At 41.6% G+C, this 19,935-nt stretch overlaps 3 long non-coding RNA genes across 3 annotated transcripts; 1 reads left to right on the forward strand and 2 right to left on the reverse strand.

Annotated features, from left to right (window-relative positions):
* Positions 1-1,674: 1,674 nt before the first annotated feature.
* LOC123509624 lies at positions 1,675-2,753 on the reverse strand. Its single transcript, XR_006676247.1, has 3 exons — positions 2,690-2,753; positions 2,116-2,172; positions 1,675-1,812 (listed from the first exon to the last, which is right to left on the reverse strand). It is a non-coding gene; the product is annotated as an uncharacterized LOC123509624 (long non-coding RNA).
* Positions 2,754-16,068: 13,315 nt separating this feature from the next.
* Positions 16,069-17,732, forward strand: LOC123509621. Its single transcript, XR_006676244.1, has 2 exons — positions 16,069-16,203; positions 16,800-17,732. It is a non-coding gene; the product is annotated as an uncharacterized LOC123509621 (long non-coding RNA).
* LOC123509623 lies at positions 17,290-19,576 on the reverse strand. The gene is made up of 4 exons (XR_006676246.1): positions 19,494-19,576; positions 18,424-18,717; positions 17,870-17,926; positions 17,290-17,569 (listed from the first exon to the last, which is right to left on the reverse strand). It is a non-coding gene; the product is annotated as an uncharacterized LOC123509623 (long non-coding RNA).
* Between the last annotated feature and the right edge of the window lie 359 nt (positions 19,577-19,935).

A 19,935-nucleotide genomic window follows, 5' to 3' on the forward strand; every position in this document is an offset into this window, starting at 1 on the left:
ATACGTAAAAACTATATTCTAAATAAAAAAGAAATATTTATCTAGTTAGTTTTCAACAATCACCTCTTCATTTTAACCTTGATAATTGAAGGTATAAATTTACCACCACTGTTGTCATCTTGTCAAAACAACAATCATTTGGCGCCAACTTCGACTGCACACCATGGCTACTCAAGAGACTCAAGACAAGAAGTGGAACAGGAAGACGAACTGGACGCCTTCATCTGGCCCACCACATACAAAATTCTCGCAAAATACTCCGGAGCGACTTCTCCACAGCTGGCTGCTCTAAGGAAGCCAGAAATGCTGCTTGGAGGAGCAATAGTGCAGAGGTGTCTGCCGTGTCAGACATTCTCCGCACTAGGGAGTGCCAGAAACATTGGCATATTATAAAATCTGAGGCAAGACGGAACACCAGCAAGCAGAGAGAAGCCATGACTGCCACAGGTAAGAGTTATTAATTTGGGAGCTAATTTTTGTTATATTTGTGTGTGAGTTGCAGCAAGATTTTAATATTTTTGAGCTTGATAGAAATTTCAGTTTTACCCTAACAAAAGATATGATTTATCTTATTATTCCTTTTAAGCACTGAATAGGTAAGGCAATTTCACTTGAAGTATTTATTTATGGTTACTTATTTTTTGCAAGGAAGCTTACTAGTATTTGAGTAAATACTAAGTTTCAGCAGGTCTACTGTTAAGGTCACTTGAGATTTAGATCATGGAACCTAGCCACTTTAAGGAATAAATTTCTGTAAACTATTCCTGTTTTAAGTTTGGAAGCAACAACATTGAAAGTTTTGTACTAGTCATTAGTATATTAAAGTACCAGCCATTTCCTGCATTTTTTTTTTTTTTTTTTGTGAAGTGGATGCATTTATTGCACACACTAATTATGATGCAATGTCTACCTCTGACAAATAACATTACTCCAACCGCACATCTGAGTTACGTATGTTATGTGAAAACACGTTCTTTATAAATTATTTATTTGTATTTGCAATTCATTAGCAATAAGATTATATTATACTTTCCAGGTGGTGGACCTCCTGCCAACCCTCCTCTCTCCCAGCACAATGAGTTAATCTGTGAGATTTTGGACCCTAAGAATGTCTCTATTCATGGGTGTACCAATAAGGCAAGCATCATTGAATGCACCTTCCTTAACAAAGGATAAGCCACTTGTAGATATAGCAATATTAGGCCATAATGTTGTCTCAAATGTCTGCAATCCAAAATACTCGTTCCCATTTAGTTTACAACTTAGAGTTAGTTAAACACAATGGTAAATTTGTTATCTAGTGTTGAGTAAATTTCATTTTTTTTTTTAATTCTTTAACCAAACAGCTAAAACAGTAATAAGAATAGAAAAAAAAAAACTAATAAAGTAAACTTAATTCCTATCCCTTCTCCCCCCTCATAAATATGGTGTTGTAGTGGGTGAATGTGTTAATGATAACGAGTCTTAGGGATTTACAGTTTCTTAGACATGGGCTTCCTTCAAACAGAATAGGATTTAAGTCAAACACATTGTACCCTTAGCTAGATTTACTGGTTTCTGTTACTTTTGTCCTTAGCAATTAAACCAAAAACATTATCAGCTTAGTTTCTGAAGTTAGAACTAATGATGCCAGCAGTGTGCAGGCAGCAGATGTTGCTAGGGAAGTGGCAGAGCCAGCCCAACAGAGAGAAGTGGTGACCGAGGCAGTTGGTGTTGAGGAGGAGGCACCTGCCACACCACTTGCAGCACCAACAAGGGCCAGACTTGCCTGGTACATCACTGGTGTTTGTGGATGAGGAGGAGATCATCCACCTGCAGAAGAAAAGGAAGCTTGAGCTTGCACTCCTTGAAGAATCTATAATGGCTCAGGAAAGGAAGCAAGAAGCAGAACAGGCTAAGTACATGTACTACACACAAAAACTAGAGTACCAGAAACAAACAAATAAAAAATTGTAATAAAGATATAAATAATGTACTATTTGTTTTTGTTTGTAACCACTCAACCAAATATTAGTGTTAACACAAAATTAACTGCAGTTTCTATATGCTCAACCTACAATCTACTTACTTCAGGTATGGGAGAGAAAAGGAAAAAAAAAAAAAAAAACTACTTACATGAGAATAACACCAATCTCAGCAGTCATGACACTGGTGTCTCATCACTCATCAATGCTGTAAAAGAAAGACATTGATTTACTGCTTGATGTTGTATCACATTATATATATATATATATATATATATATATATATATATATATATATATATATATATATATATATATATATATATATATATATATATATATATAAAACTACAGAACAATTGATAATGTAGTCAATGCCACACTCATAAAAATCAGTGAAAAAATAATTAAGAAAGAATCATTTAAGTTAGTTGTGAAAGTGTGTTAATTATTTTTTTAGATGTTGCTGAGATACACATTCATCATAACCCATTTAAATATTGTAAGGCTGAACAGTGATACTGTGGTATCTGTGAAGAACTCTTATCTTTTCAATAGTATGTGACTGGCAGAGAGTGAGGCAAGGAAGATGAAATCACCAACATAACAGTGCACACAACAAAACAAGACATATAACAAGACATATAAATATAAATAACAAAGTGACAGAAGGGAAAAAACTGAAGAATGCTACTATAATCAGCATTATGGGTTGTGTTACTTACTTGAAGTGAAGCACAACAAATTCATCCCTGTAAAGGATTACTTCATGGCGACTTTGAACTTTCTCTGCTAGGAGTCGCTCCTCGTTGCCTCCATCCTCGGCTGCAGCAAGATGTTCTTCTTCCTCAGGAAGAATGATGTTTCTTGCTTTGCAGATGTTGTGCAGCAATGAACAAACCTCTACAATTTGGCAAACCTTGGATGGAGGACCAACTCGGATCTCACTATGTAGCATGTGAAAATGTCGCTTCAGCTGCCCGATGCCTCTCAACAACGCTGTGGGTTTTCTTGTGGGCCTTAATATAGATTTCAATCTTACAATGCAGTACTTGAAATTGGTATGATGCATTAATTTAATTCCTGCAAATATTTAGGTTATGTCATGTATAAGGTTAAGTTAAGATTCATTGTATGATAATGATTTGTGACATGATAGCTTAAACATTATGAAACATAAAAAAAAATCTCTAATATAACATTGGTTAGGTTAATATATTCACATGAAAACTTAGAATAAAAGAATAAAAAAGAAGAAACTCTTAAATATTTGGAAATTTTCATGAAATTTACTTGTTGTATTGTTGATTCAACCAACACACTTTACATAATTATAGCCCTCTGCAGGGTCTACATTTTACTTTATGGAGCATTTCTAGCCCCATTTTACCTTATCAGATATTAATGATACGTATACTTTTTGGGGGATCCAGAGGGCGCAAAGCTCCCCAGGTAGGAGGTTACAGAATGTTAAATTACTTTACCTTATCAGTTGTTCTGGTCAAGTTTCAAAATGTTAAGTTACTCCTTAATGGGGGATGATGTCAACCCAATGAGGAGGTTACAAAATGTTAGGTTAGGTTACTTCATCTTATGGAGAAATCCAGTAAGGTTGGGGGGAGGGTCAAGATTGTGTGAAACTGCAATAATATTTCAAAAATACCTAATTCATTAATTTAGCACTTTATATTAGTTTATATGAAAAAGTGTAACTATGGGAGGTAAATAATTAGTTTTGTGTGATGTGGGATAATTAATTAGATAACTTTTTATCTAAATTTTTCTACTCAGTAGCTTACCTGTTATAAGAAGACTGTGCTCCAGGCTGTGGTCTGAGGTATGGAGTCAGTAGCCATTTCTTGCTGGGATAGCCACTATCTCCCTGTAAGTGACACCCAGCTGGGACGATGCCGTTGTCAAATATCGTGCAGAGTCCACTTTGAACAAGTATTCTTACATCTTGAACCGATCCCGGCCCCTTTGCAACCACATCAATAATGTGGTATCAAGCATCAAACACAAACTGCACGTTGATGCTGTAGTATCTCTTCCTGTTGACAAACTCTACCTTATACTCTCTAGGAGCCACAATCATTACGTGCGTTACATCAATGCCACCGATCACTTCAGGGAAGCCAGCAATCTGCAGAAACTCCTCCTTCCTCCACTGAGTTTCCAGTTGGGTGACTAAAAATCTTATGAATTAAGAGAGGATGGCATTGTATCACTGTATCACTGATGATCTTGCTGATGGTCTGTTGTGAGGGTCCCAAGTCATCAGTGCTGCACTGCTGCATCTTTCCTATAACGAGGTACCACAGTGAAGATAAATTGCATCTCGGGGAGAGAGGCCTTATTCCTTGCAGTTGGTCTCTTCAGCCTTTCCCGCACCAAATTTGTCACGAAAATGATACCAGCAGGATCCTGCCAACACCTCTTCACCAGCTCACGGTCATCTAGCTCATTCAGGACGTCCTTCCTCTCACGAAAAGACCGTCTCTGTCGCAGGTGGTGGCGGTGCGGTCCCCCTCGAGCGGCCATGTTTACTTTTAGGATGAAATCTTAGAAGCGCGTCTTACTGCTAAAACACCTCGGGAGGTGTTTTAGCAGTAAGACGCATATTTAGGGCTTAGGATGCCGTCTTAAGGATTTAAGACTCGAATTCCGCCATTTTTTGTGATTTAGGACGCCTTCTTAACGTTAGGACGTCATCTTAGTGTTTATAAGTACGGCCCTAGAGAACCAGAGGACGACTTGTTTCGCACTGTACCTGTATGTCTGGTAGGGAAGGAGTCTGGTCCTGTGCCCCTTGAGGAAGAGTCCGACATCGAATTCTTCTTCTCGTCACCTAAAGAACGCCCCTCAAACAGCCAAATCATGTCCAACCTTGATGAGGTTTTTCTTTCCTTAACATCTTCACAACAGTCTAATCTTAAAAAGTTATTGCTAGACTTTTCAGAAATCACAGGTGACCTTCTAGGACTTTTTACTACTATTCAACATGACATAACATTAATATCTAATGACATCAAGCCTATAAGACAACCAGCCTATCGCATTTCACCCATTAAAAGAGACTTGATGAAAAAAGAGGTAGACTATCTGCTCTGTCATCACCTTGCAGAACCTAGTATATCCCCCTGGGCTTCTCCCTGCCTGTTAACATCTAAGCCAGATGGTAGTAGTCGATTTTGCACCGACTACAGGAAATTAAATAAAGTGACGGTGCCAGACTCCTACCCATTACCCTTGATAGAGGACCTTATAGATAGTATAGGAGTAGCCAAATTTGTAACCACTACTATAGACTTACTTAAAGGTTATTACCAGATTCCCCTCTCGGACGAGGCCCGAATAATATCCGCCTTCATCACCCCATTCGAACTATACCAATACACAGTGATGCCCTTCGGCTTGTCTAATGCTCCCGCCACCTTCCAGAGGGCTATAAATTACAAGGTTCGCCCCAAGAGAGCTAACGTGGAGGCCATCCTTGTCTTCCCTGTCCCTACCACCAGGAAAACTCTCATGAGGTTCTTGGGGATGGCTGGTTTCTACAGAAGATTCTGTAGGAACTTCTCCACCCTGGCCGCCCTCCTGACGGACCTTATCAGCACTTCCGTCCCCTTCCACTGGACCCCGACCTGTGACCAAGCCTTCCAAAACGTCAAGGCGTTCCTCTCCTCGGAACCAGTGGTCTGGACGCCAGATCACTCCCGCCCCTTCCATCTACAAGTGGACGCGAGTGGAGTTGGAGTGGGTGCTGTCCTACTACAAACGGACCCCACAAGCGGCATCCTCCATCCCATCGCCTGTCACTCCGCCAAGCTGAAGAAACATCAACTCAACTACTCCACCATCGAGAAAGAGGCTCTGGCACTCGTCCTGGCGCTCCAACGTTTTGAGTGCTACCTTCATCCTGGTCCTCAAACTACGAAGGTCTTCACCGATCACAATCCTCTGGCCTTCCTTCACGCCATGAAGAACCGAAACCAACGCATTCTTAGGTGGGCCTTGTTAACTCAACCCTTCAACTTGGAAGTCCACCATATCAAGGGGGTGGACAACATCATCGCCGACGCCTTATCAAGATCTCCCGTCTCACCTCCTTCATGAGCCCATTACGGAGGTCTTAGGGGGGAGGAAATGTTACGGCCCGCCCGTAACATACTCCACTACCATCCCCTCCTCCGCTTGTTACCTCGTTCGCCACCTCTCCGCCTCCCTTTCCACGTCACCGTCTCGTGAACCTTCCACGCCACCGTCTCATGAACCCTCCACGTCACCGTCTCGTGAAGCCCCGCTACTGTCCCGAAGTTGGATTCACGCGGCCCCATTCGACTCAATCGGAAGTGTTAAGCCAGCTCTTGGCTTTCTGGAAGTCAAGTCGAGGTCCAGGCCTCAACCAGTGAACACAACGCCTCTTGGGTCTACCGTGGGGATCAACCATCACCGAGCACTTCACCACTGCGACACCGCATAAGTATCACTTCCCCTCGTCCCGTGTTTTCCACATTGCCTCCATATAGGATTACGATTATTCTTAGGTATTAAGTTGGGATTTATTGTTGTATTTATTTCTGTGCTATATGTATATATGTCATTTTCCTGTGTTTCATGTTTTATATGTGTTTCATGTCTCATGTTATATCTATGTGTGTCAGTTTCATTATAGGTTATTAAAATAGCTTTTTAAAGTGCCCCCTTTGTATTTCCTCACCAGTTGAACCTGCAGTGTTTTTTTTTTATTGTTATTGTTCACCGGCTCTCCGATGCCAATCTTACCCGTTTAACCGGTGAACGTAACACTTATAGGTTTGCCCTTTTGTCCGACGACTCAGTTGAGACACCTGCAAAAAGCGACGAGAATAATACGGACTTGACCAAACTAACCCATGTAGTGGATGTCCATTTAACCGCTGTATCACCTATGCCTTTGAAGGGCCTGACCAAAGGCACCGCGGCTCTGCGGAGTCGATAGATTTAGCTCAGCCTAAACAATCTAAGGTTTCTCTCGGTGTACATGATCGTGAGTCCTCCAGGGACCGTTCTGCAATGGTAGCGCCAGTTATTTCAGTCCAGCCTTCTGTGACGCCCTCCGTCTCAGATCGGGCTTCTTGTGATGAGGACGGTCTTAGCATGGAGACGTCCGATAATATTGTCACAGCCGTCCCTCATGGACTCGCTGTATCAAAAAGTGCAGTCCAGCCTGACCCTCGTCTTCCGATGACCGGTAGGAGTGATGATGGTTCGCATCACTCACCAGTAGGCCGAAAGGCTGCGGTCCAACGACTCGGTACATCTCAACTCCCGGTGTGTTCTCGTCGGTTGATTATTGCTAGTCAGGTGAGTCACGGGCAGCCCATTCAAAAGGCTCGCCCGTCCACTGCACCTAAATAGTCATCTTCAAGCTTCTACAGTGGAACTGTAGAGGCCTAAGCGCCTCGTGGGGGGAACTCCGAGCTTTATTGTCGTAGTTCTCTCCAGCCTCTGTAGCTTTACAAGAGACTATGCTAGGTGATAGTACTTATTCTAGTCCTCCTGGCTATCGTGCCTTTTTTAGCACTCCTTTCCCTGACCAGGACCACCACGGTGGCACGGCTATCTTAGTCCGTCAAGACATACCTGTTATCCCTTTGCAACTCAACTCTTCCCTTCAGGTGGTTGCTGTTAAAGATTTTATGGGACGATCCTACAATATTTGCAGTTTATATCTCCCTCCCCGGCTTCCTGTCTCCAGGGGTGAGCTTGACGGCCTGGTGCGTCAGCTGACTCCGCCTTTTCTTTTATTGGGAGATTTTAACGGCCGTCACCCATTGTGGGATGAAGGTGCTAGTAATTCTCGTGGGGTTTTAATCGGTTCTTTATTTGAGGATGAGGGATTGGAGATTTTAAATTCTAGAGATGTCACACATTTCCACAGTCCTTCTGGGACTTTTATAGCAATCGATCTTTCTATTTGTACATCTAGTTTTTTCCTTGATTTAATTGGCGGGTCCTACCGGATTTACACGGAAGTGACCACTTTCCGATTTTATTGGAATAGGTGAACTCTGAGCCACAGTTCCCCACGCTGGGTTTTACAGAAGGCAGATTGGCCTCAATTCACAGATCTTAGCTCTTTTTTTTTCCGTCCGCTGGCTGACTTTAATACTTGTGCTGGAGCTGTTGATTATTTTACCGATTTTTTTAATTTTCAGTAGCGCTTCAGACAATACCTAGGACGTCAGGTCGCTTTACTAAGCGTTCCGTTCCTTGATGGAACGCAGCATGCACTAAAGCTGTGCAAGAGAAACGGGCGGCTTTCTCTCGTCTCCGGCGACATCGTGGGGACCCGCAGTGCCTGGAAGCTTTTCGGCGCTGCCGAGCTCGGGCCCGCCGCGTTTTGAAAGAGGCACAAAGAGCCTCTTGGAAAGCTTATGTGTCTTCCATTAATGCTCACACCCTCTTACAGATGTCTTTAACAAAGTCCGCCGAATTGCTGGGAAGTATTCTGCTCCTCCCCCACCAGTTTTGTTGTCTGCTGGGCGAATGGTGGCAGATCCTAGGACTGTCGCCGACCTCTTCGCGGAGCACTTTGCTAGTGTTTCCCGGAGGCATCCTGCAACCCCGGCCGCACGTTACCGCCAGAGAATGGAATCTCTTGGCATAAATTTTTCTTCCTCTGGAGGGGAGTCCTATAATGTCCCCTTCTCTGCCTCCGAGTTGCGGACTGCTTTGTCCCAGTGTCATGACTCTTCTCCTGGTCCAGACGACATTCATTATGCCTTTTTGCGTCACATGTCTGACCGGGCTTTTAATTTTTTATTAAATGTATATAATATGATTTGGCATACCGGTGACTTTCCATCTTCTTGGGCTGTGGCAGTGGTTCTCCCATTTCTGAAGCCTGGGAAAGATCATCTCCAGGCTACGAAATACCGTCCTATATCTTTGACGTCTTGTATTTGTAAAGTGTTAGAAAAGATGGTAAATGTAAGACTGATGTGGTGCTTGGAGAGGGGAAAGTACTTGTCATCGGTACAGTACGGCTTCCGAAAGATGAGGTCTACTACGGATGTTCTTTTATCCCTAGAGTCTTCTATTTGTGAGGCCTTCGCTAATCACCACCACCAGGTTACTGTATTTTTTGACCTGGAGAAGGCCTACGACACAGATTGGTGTCATGGGATTTTACGTTCCTTGTTTAATTTTGGTCTCCGTGGCCACCTTCTTATTTTTATCCAACAGTTTTTATCCAGACGTCTTTTACGGGTTCGAGTGGGGAGTATTCTCTCCGATGCTGCTGATTTAAATGACGGTGTCCCACAGGGAAGTATTCTTAGTGTTACGCTATTCGCAGTTGCAATAAATGGTGTTATTGATACTCTATAGGATGGCGTTCACAGCTCTTTATATGTGGACGACCTGTGCATCTCTTTTGCTGATGCTAGGATGTCACTGATTGAGCGAAAGTTCCAACTGGCAATAAATTGGATGTCCAGTTGGGCCAACATAAACGGTTTTCGATTCTCCACCTCAAAGACCGTATCTATGCATTTTTGTCGAAATCGTGGCGTCCATCCAGATCCCGATTTATATTTAGTCAATAGACGCATCTCATGTGTGGAGGCCACTCGATATCTTGGCCTATTGTTTGACAGCCGTCTTACTTGGGTTCCACATTTCCGTTCTCTTAAAGCGTCTTGCAGGATGGCACTATCCTTTCTTCGTGTTTTAAGTCACACCTCTTGGGGTGCGGACAGGGACACTTTGCTGCTTCTTCACCGTACACTTATACTTCCAAAGCTGGAGTACGGCTGTGAGATCTATTCATCCGCAACGGATGCACGACTACGCATGCTTGACTCCGTGCATCATACTGGGGTCCGCTTGGCTACGGGTGCATTTCGGACATCACCAATACCTAGCCTTCTAGTGGATGCTGGTTTCTGGCTGCTCGACCTCCGGCGCCAGTCTTCGATGCTCCGGTGTTGGTTTCGCACCCACCGTCTTCCCGATTCTGTCCCTTGTCTGTCAATATTGCGGGACTCGCGTTCGCAGCCGTATGTCACTCGACCAAGTCTACCTAAACCTTTTAGCCTTTATTGGCAAACCTCATGATGGAGTTGTCCATCGACCCCACTCCTGTCTCCTCTTTCCGGCTCCCACGAGTTGGTTATTGGCAGCTTCCGGTTGTTTCATTATGCCCTCCTGCCATGGATGGCAAGAAAAATTTTCTGCCAACTCTGTCCCACACACCGATTTTAGAACACTTTTTTTTTTATCCATACTGAGGACATCCCCGTTTTTACTGATGGTTCGAAATCCGACGCAGGCGTTGGGTTTAGTGTGGTTTTCCCCTCTTTTTATCGGTCTGGCAGCCTTCCTTCGGTAGCCTCCGTCTTTACTGCGGAGCTGTCTGCCATAATCCTAGCTTTACAGATCATTTTTACTCTCCCTGTTTCGTGTTTTACAAGTTTTAGTGACTCTCGCTGTGCTCTTACTGCTCTCTCCTCTTTTATTTCCCTTCACCCATTGGTTGTATCAACCCTGGAGTGGCTCTACCTACTTACCAGAAGAGGATATCGTGTTGGGTTCTGTTCAGTCCCTGGTCACTAAAGAGGCAGGAAGTCGCGCTCCATCTTCTGCCCCTATTCCGTTTCAAGATGTATTTCCTGTAATTCGTGAGGCAGTTGCAGCAATTTGGCAGAGGAGATGGCTAACGGGGGTAGCAACTTCGAAAATGGGAGAGCTCACTACTTCCTCTATCCCCCAGTGGACATACACCCATGTCCGAGATCTCCGTGCACAGACTTTATTGGCGCGACTTCGTATAGGTCACACGTACCTTACACAAGGGTACCTCCTGACCAGGGACCCTCAACCTTACTGTGATGACTGCTTGGTGCCGCTCACCATGCAGCACCTGTTGGTAGAGTGCCCTATTTTGAACGAGTTACGACACCGCTACCTCTACCGCTGTCGCGGTAGGGATAGCGGTGTCTATTATATCTCAAAGGTCCTTGGACCAAAGTGTCTGGCCCAGGGCCATGATGTTTTTAGGTTTTTGGGAGAAGCTGGCCTTCTCCCAAAGCTTTGAATTTTATTTTTATTTTATTACATGCTTTTTAAATTTTTATTTAGTTTAGTTTTTTTTTCTTTTAGATACTGTATTGTTTTTAACTGTTTTTATAAATTAAAAAAATTTTTTTTTAACTACTCTGTTATTTTAAATTATTGAAGCGGCGCTAAATGACCTTAGCCATTGCGGCGCCTTATTTTAAAATCCATCCATCCATCCCAATGTTGCCTGCAGGCTATCTTGAGGTCAGTTAGTCAGTCTGGTCAGTAGCTAAGTCAATAAGGGAGGGACGGGTGTGTGCCTCTGGTGCAGCCCTGTTGGCCACCATGTTTCCCATGACACCGACATGGGAGGGCACCCACTGAAGGTGAATGTTGTGTTCCAGGGAAGTCAGGTGGAGAATGTCGTATGGTTTTGGTTAGAGTTTGGGCTGTGGGATCTTATTATTTGGAGGGCAGAGTGAATATGAAAAGAGAGCTCCAGAGCAAGGAATAGCAAGAGTGGTAACAAAATGAAGGCACTCTTTGATGGCAAACAATTTTGCTGTGGTGATGAAGGCAGTGGCAAGGGACCTGGAGGGGATGTAAATGGCTGCACCGACAGGTGTGGGGGGTCAGGGAGGCGGGATCCGTCGGTATAGATGTGGAAGTGGTTGTGGTACTGTGAGTGTAGGATTGAGGTGAATAGGGTCTTGCCCAGAATTGGACAGCCGGCTTTGAACCATTGTGTGGATGTGTGAAGGGACAGAGAGACTGAGAAAGAGAAAGGATACCAAGAGCCCAGAGGAGTAGTTTTTTTCAAGGATGAGGAACTGGAGGAGGAGTCACCCGGGGAGTTGCAAAGAAGGAGAGGGCTCTGTCTACAAAGGGTGTGCGGGTTTCATATAGCAAGGGGCCATGAAGTGACTTCCTGCCATGGCGAAGGGAGAGGGAGTGGAAGGCATGGCATCTGGAAGAGGAAGCAAGTTTGATGTAAGTCCGGACGAGGAAGGTGGAGCGTCGCTGTGATAGGGAGGAAAGGGAGGCCTCTGTCTGAAGAGCACTAACTGGGGAGGACTTAAATGATGCCAATGTGATATGGATGGCTGAATTTTGAATGACGTCTAATTTATGGAGAAGCGATTGTGAGGTCGCTCCATAAATCTCACATCCGTAGTCCAAGTGTCTCCGGATATATGTACAATAAAAGTGGAGGAGTATATGCCTGTCTGCACCCCACTTGACACCAACCGGGGATTTCATTAAGTTTAGCCATTTAAGGCATGAGGTCACCAGATAATGTATGTGGCAGCCCCAGGTTAGGCAGGGGCTATCCAACAGTAAGCCAAGGAATTTGTGTTTTTAGTTTGAAAGGGATAGAGGAACCATCAATGCTGACTGTTGGAATGTTGGTTATTCGCCTTCTGATAAAAGGCTAGATTTCTTGGCACTCACCGTCAGGCCCCAATGGACAGTCCAAGAGTGGACAAGATTAAGCACACGCTGAAGTGAAAATTGAGTCTCTTGGATAGTGGAAGCAGAACAAAGGAAAGAAATGTCATCATCATAGATAAGTGGAGGGAGAGAAGGGAAAGTCGGAAAGTAAGACATTGAAGAGTAGAAAGCTGAGTGGATAACCTTGAGGAACACCCCTGATGATAAAACCTAGAGTAGGTGTTACCAATGGCACCAATCGCTATCTGTGTAGTTTTCATTGTTCGCCAGCTGGTTTAATTCACAAGTTGGTCCTGCCTATCGCGCCGAACTGTCGCTCTTGTGGAAGCCCTATTAAAAAAATATATATATACAGATATTCATGCCTACATACCTCATAATATAAACGTTTGGCTATTTATCTATGTGTCTGATTGAAAATGACATAAAAATATGCAAATATATGTTCCTAATGATGCAAAGTATGGATGTACCAGTGTCCCATCAAAATATTTTTTGTAAGTCTAGTAGTACATATATACTTTATCACAAAATTGTCAGAGTTTCTGCATAGGATAATGCTTCACTCAAAAAAGCGTAGAGCAAATATCACTGAGTAGCATTTATAAAAAAAACTATTTTCAGAGTCTGTGCCGAAATAACCTGGCCAACATTACCGAAACCGAATTTTCTTAACTGAATCACAACAAGCGAACTTGGTATGCCTTTTGATCTCAGAAAGTTTCTCAGAGTTGGCGCTCTCCATTTTCTAAGTTCATCCTCACTAATATCCATAGTGTTATCCATAGCGAAGTCGTTGTGTAGCGAGTGTGGCGATGGCTCTTAAAACGCTAGATTTGTTTACGTTTCGATAGAACAATCTCGGTGCATGTCAGACAATATCCTCTATACTGTTAATTTCTCAAGACTATTAACTGTTGTGATTTTCTGTATGAATATAATTCATATTAATTTTTATGGAAAGAAAAAGGCATTAAAACTACGCTTTACCTATTAATGATCTTTTCTATTTTTTGTCCCAGAAATGGAGATGGTAAAGAAGAGCGCTCTACATATATATAAACATTTCCACTTTTTAGCTTATATGACACGAGTACATTCTTAGAAAGATTATAACTATTTTATTAAACCATTTAATATTTACAAAACGTGCAGAAAAGTACGTTCCAGTTGACCAACTTGCTGTGAAATAATTAACCCATCTGGCGGTTGAAGGCACCTACATAGCAGATCGCGATTGGTCCCATTGCCAGGGAGAAGGATCTATTTGTCAGGGAGGAGTGAACCTAATTTAAAGGTGGACCAATGAGTCCTAGTCAGGCAAGTTTTCCAAGAATTGAGTTGTGTGAGACGGAGTTAACAGCACCTTTAAGGTCTAGAAAAGCTACTAAAGTGAATTTTTGTGAATAAATCCTTCCTGAATGTGATGCTCCAGCAAGAGCAAGGCATCAAGGGTGCCCCGGTGAGGGCGAAAATCGAATATGTTGAGTGGTAGAAGATGGTTACGTCCCAACCACGAAGTTAGTCTATTTTGAATGACATGCTCAAAAACCTTACTAATGTTAGAGAGGAGGCTAATAGTTCTAAAAGAGGATGCCACCATCGGGTGCTTGCCAGGTTTAGGAATAGAAACAGTGATGGCAAGACGTCATGCTGAAGAGAACGTCCCCGACAACTAGCTGTTGTTGAAGACATCCAACAGGAGCTGCAGCACTGCATCTGGGATGCATCGAAGAGACTCGTTTGGCACGTCATCCGGTCCCGTTGCCTTCCTGACAGACAGTGAGTGTAAGGTTGAGGGGGCTTATAGCAGTGCTGATATCATGGCTGGTGTGTAAGGAAGAAGGTAACACAGGTGTGGGTACAGGGTCTAGAGCCGAGTGTTGTGTGAATGTGGGGAAGTAAGACATTCGGCTTTTTGGGCATCAGTGGTGAGAAGGACAGTGTTACTAGTTAACGGGAAGGTGAGAGGAGGTTGCAGATGGACCATCTTCCTGAATAAAGACCAGACACAGGAGACTGTGATGGAAATGGACAGGGAAGCACAAAAGGAGGCCCACACTAAGCGTTTCTCATCATGAATAACACTCTTGCACTGGGCCTCTGAATAATGAAAACGTTGGCAGAGTGGAGAGACAGGGTTTCTTCTTCATGCTGTAAATGAAGGGCCGCCACACACTTCCGAGACCACTAAGGAACTCGAAAGGAACGGGAAAGGGATGAAGTGACAAGGTGAAAGTTTCACTCATACAGTTTGGTAGGTAAGGTGGAATCAAAAAGCTTTTCGTCTCATCAACTCTCCTCTGAATGTCTTCAGTTTTTTTCCTCACCGTCGGAATGTTTCTTCTTTTTCTATCTTTTATCGCTACTTTCATTCTTACTGCTCTATTGATCTTGCTAACTGTATGCCTCCCCTCCTTCTACGCCCTCGCTGCACAAGGCTTTCTTTTTTCTCTCGTCCTTATTCTGTCCAACTCTCAAATACAAGAGTTAACTTGTATTCTAAATCATTGATACCTTTCTCTGGTAAAGTCTGGAACTCTCCTCCTTCTTTTCTATTTTTTTTTTTTATTTACTTTTTTTTTTTTTTTTAAGAGGGAGGTTTCAAGACATTTGTCCCTCACTTGTGAATAACTCTTATGAACGTTAAAGGAACTGGCACCTCACTGGAATTTTTTTCCACTTTTTTTTTTCTCTTTCTTTGCCAGTTATATTTCCTGCATAAAAAAATAAAAAAGAGAACCTGGCTGGCAACACTAGGAAATTATGGAGGGCGGAGACATATTATATATTTCTTTACTCATTTTATCTTATTTTCTTCACTCATCTGAGGTACTGCCAGTGAGGGTGGAGCTCACCCTCTCGCTCTCTCACGTGATGGTAAGATGCCAGAGATTGAAAGTTATCAAGAGAAAATTATTCATATAAAATCGTATGTGTTGAAATAAACATTGACACGTACATATTTTTTCGTTCGTGACTCACGTGATGACGCAACAGCACGGGACATTTAAAAATGGCCTTAGTGGGAGAAGGGATTTTAATTTCGAGAAAAAAAAAAAAATCCCTGAACGATAGTTTACGGTCTCAAGCACCAGGGGCCGTACTTATAAAACTCCACAAAGATGCCGTCTTAGTTAGGAAAAGTACTTAACCTACGAGACTTAAGCGCTAAGAATCTTTCCTAGCAGGATGCTTTGTTAAGTAACCGTCTTTAGGCGCTTACATCGCTAACCGCTAACATGAGCAGACGTTATGTAATGTTTTTTTAGGAATTTCGCAAGAAACGGGTAAAAATACGTAAAAATTATATTCTAAATAAAAAAAAAACATTTATCTAGTTAGTTTTCAACAATCACCTCTTCATTTTAACCTTGATAATTGAAGGTATAAATTTACCACCACTGTTGTCATCTTGTCAAAACAACAATCATTTGGCGCCAACTTCGACTGCACACCATGGCTACTCAAGAGACTCAAGACAAGAAGAGGAACAGGAAGACGAACTGGACGCATTCATCTGGCCCACCTATACAAAATTCTCGCAAAAATACTCCGGAGCGACTTCTCCACAGCTGGCTGCTCTAAGGAAGCCAGAAATGCTGCTTGAGGAGCAATAGTGCGGAGGTGTCTGCCGTGTCAGACATTCTCCGCACTGAGGAGTGCCAGAAACATTGGCATATTATAAAATCTGAGGCAAGACGGAACACCCGCAAGCAGAGAGAAGCCATGACTGCCACAGGTAAGAGTTATTAATTTGGGAGCTATTTTTGTTATATTTGTGTGTGAGTTGCAGCAAGATTTTAATATTTTTGAGCTTGATAGAAATTTCAGTTTTACCCTAACAAAAGATATGATTTATCTTATTATTCCTTTTAAGCACTGAATAGGTAAGGCAATTTCACTTAAAGAAAAGTATTTGTTTATGGTTATTTATTTTTTGCAAGGAAGCTTACTAGTATTTGAGTAAATACTAAGTTTCAGCAGGTCTACTGTTAAGGTCACTTGAGATTTAGATCATGGAACCTAACCACTTTAAGGAATAAATTTCAGTAAACTGTTCCTGTTTTAAGTTTGGAAGCAACAACATTGAAAGTTTTGTACTAGTGATTAATATATTAAAGTGCCAGCCATTTCCTGCATTTTTTTTTTTTTTTTTTTTTGTGAAGTGGATGCATTTATTGCACACACTAATTATGATGCAGTGTCTACCTCTGACAAATAATATTACTCCAACCACACATCTGAGTTACGTATGTTATGTGAAAACACGTTCTTTATAAATTATTTATTTGTATTTGCAATTCATTAGCAATAAGATTATATTATTCTTTCCAGATGGTGGACCTCCTGCCAACCCTCCTCTCTCCCAGCACAATGAGTTAATCTTTGAGATTTTGGACCCTAAGAATGTCTCTATTCATGGGTGTACCAATAAGGCAAGCATCATTGAATGCACCTTCCTTAACAAAGGATAAGCCACTTGTAGATATAGCAATATTAGGCCATAATGTTGTCTCAAATGTCTGCAATCTAAAATACTTGTTCCCACTTAGTTTACAACTTAGAGTTAAACACAATAGTAAATTTGTTATCTAGTGTTGAGAAAATTTCTTTTTTTTTTTATTCTTTAACCAAACAGCTAAAACAGTAATAAGAAAAGAAAAAAAAAAACTAATAAAGTTAACTTAATTCCTATCCCTTCTCCCCCCTCATAAATATGGTGTTGTAGTGGGTGAATGTGTTAATGATAACGAGTCTTAGGTATTTACAGTTTCTTAGACATGGGCTTCCTTCAAACATAATAGGATTTAAGTCAAACACATTGTACCCTTAGCTAGATTTACTGGTTTCTGTTACTTTTGTCCTTAGCAATAAAACCAAAAACATTATCAGCTTAGTTTCTGAAGTTAGAACTAATGATGCCAGCAGTGTGCAGGCAGCAGATGATGCTGGGGAAGTGGCAGAGGCAGCCCAACAGAGAGAAGTGGTGACCGAGGCAGTGGGTGTTGAGGAGGAGGCACCTGCCACACCACTTGCAGCACCAACAGGGGCCAGACTTGCCTGGTACATCACTGGTGTTTGTGGATGAGGAGGAGATCATCCACCTGCAGAAGAAAAGGAAGCTTGAGCTTGCACTCCTTGAAGAATCTATAATGGCTCAGGAAAGGAAGCAAGAAGCAGAACAGGCTAAGTACATGTACTACACACAAAAACTAGAGTACCAGAAACAAACAAATAAAAAATAGTAATAAAGATATAAATAATGTACTATTTGTTTTTGTTTGTAACCACTCAACCAAATATTAGTGTTAACACAAAATTAACTGCAGTTTCTATATGCTCAACCTACAATCTACTTACTTCAGGTATGGGAGAGAAAAAAAAAAAAAAAAAAAACTACTTACATGAGAATAACACCAATCTCAGCAGTCATGACACTGGTGTCTCATCACTCATCAATGCTGTAAAAGAAAGACATTGATTTACTGCTTGATGTTGTATCACATATATATATATATATATATATATATATATATATATATATATATATATATATATATATATATATATATATATATATATATATATATAAAACTACAGAACAATTGATAATGTAGTCAATGCCACACTCATAAAAATCAGTGAAAAAATAATTAAGAAAGAATCATTTAAGTTAGTTGTGAAAGTGTGTTAATTATTTTTTTAGATGTTGCTGAGATACACATTCATCATAACCCATTTAAATATTGTAAGGCTGAACAGTGATACTGTGGTATCTGTGAAGAACTCTATCTTTTCAATAGTGGGTGACTGGCAGAGAGTGAGGCAAGGAAGATGAAATCACCAACATAACAGTGCACACACAACAAAACAAGACATATAAATATAAATAACAAAGTGACAGAGGGAAAAACTGAAGAATGCTACTATAATCAGCATTATGGGTTGTGTTACTTACTTGAAGTGAAGCACAACAAATTCATCCCTGTAAAGGATTACTTCATGGCGACTTTGAACTTTCTGTGCTAGAGTCGCTCCTCGTTGCCTCCATCCTCGGCTGCAGCAAGATGTTCTTCTTCCTCAGGAAGAATGATGTTTCTTGCTTTGCAGATGTTGTGCAGCAATGCACAAACCTCTACAATTTGGCAGACCTTGGATGGAGGACCAACTCGGATCTCACTGTGTAGCATGTGAAAATGTGGCTTCAGCTGCCCGATGCCTCTCAACAACGCTGCGGGTTTTCTTGTGGACCCTGAAATTAATATAGATTTCAATCTTACAATGCAGTACTTGAAAGTGATATGATGCATTAATTTAATTTCTGCAAACATTTAGGTTATGTCATGTATAAGGTTAAGTTAAGATTAATTGTATGATAATGATTTGTAACATGATAGCTTAAACATTATGAAACATAAAACAAAAATCTCTAGTATAACATTGGTTAGGTTAATATATTCACATGAAAACTTAGAATAAAAATGAAGAAACTCTTAAATATTTGGAATTTTTCATGAAATTTACTTGTTGTATTGGTGATTCAACCAACACACTTTACATAATTATAGCCCTCTGCAGGGTCTACATTTTACTTTATGGAGCATTTCTAGCCCCATTTTACCTTATCAGATATTAATGATACGTATACTTTTTGGGGGATCCAGAGGGGGCAAAGCTCCTCAGGTAGGACGTTACAATGTTAAATTACTTTACCTTATCAGTTGTTCTGGTCAAGTTTCAAAATGTTAAGTTACTCCTTAATGGGGGATGATGTCAACCCAATGAGGAGGTTACAAAATGTTAGGTTAGGTTACTTCATCTTATGGAGAAATCCAGTAAGGTTGGGGGGAGGGTCAAGATTGTGTGAAACTGCAATAATATTTTCAAAATACCTAATTCATTAATTTAGCACTTTATATTAGTTTATATGAAAAAGTGTAACTATGGGAGGTAAATAATTAGTTTTGTGTGATGTGGGATAATTAATTAGATAACTTTTTATCTAAATTTTACTACTCAGTAGCTTACCTGTTATAAGAAGACTGTGCTCCAGGCTGTGGTCTGAGGTATGGAGTCAGTAGCCACTTCTTGCTGGGATAGTCACTATCTCCTGTAAGTGACACCCAGCTGGGACGATGCCGTTGTCAAATATCGTGCAGAGTCCACTTTGAACAAGTATTCTTGCATCTTGAACCGATCCCGGCCACTTTGCAACCACATCAATAATGTGGTATCAAGCATCAAACACAAACTGCACGTTGATGCTGTAGTATCTCTTCCTGTTGACAAACTCTACCTTATACTCTCTAGGAGCCACAATCATTACGTGCGTTCCATCAATGCCACCGATCACTTCAGGGAAGCCAGCAATCTGCAGAAACTCCTCCTTCCTCCACTGAGTTTCCAGTTGGATGGCATTGTATCACTGTATCACTGATGATCCTGCTGATGGTCTGTTGTGAGGGCCCCA

The sequence above is a fragment of the Portunus trituberculatus genome, chromosome 27, assembly GCF_017591435.1.
Source record: "Portunus trituberculatus isolate SZX2019 chromosome 27, ASM1759143v1, whole genome shotgun sequence".
Taxonomy (NCBI): Eukaryota; Metazoa; Arthropoda; class Malacostraca; order Decapoda; family Portunidae; genus Portunus; species Portunus trituberculatus.